The sequence below is a fragment of the Penaeus monodon genome, chromosome 32 (genome assembly GCF_015228065.2).
Source record: "Penaeus monodon isolate SGIC_2016 chromosome 32, NSTDA_Pmon_1, whole genome shotgun sequence".
Taxonomy (NCBI): domain Eukaryota; kingdom Metazoa; phylum Arthropoda; class Malacostraca; order Decapoda; family Penaeidae; genus Penaeus; species Penaeus monodon.
Window position 1 is genome coordinate 14,663,583 of NC_051417.1, and position 206 is coordinate 14,663,788.

A 206-nucleotide genomic window follows, 5' to 3' on the forward strand; every position below is an offset into this window, starting at 1 on the left:
ACTGCAGATTACGGAAACTCCACGAATGGTAAACTAAACAAACTTCTCCCTCGTAATCATCACGTGATCAAAAAAGCACAAGTTTCTTCATCTGGCAACGCGATCTCGCTTTTAGCTGCCGGAGGAGAAATAATCATGGCTAGTTGAGGCGCGGGTCCGCACTCTCGTTCTGGGGTAATCATTCCCAAGTTTCATTACAGGCAAGG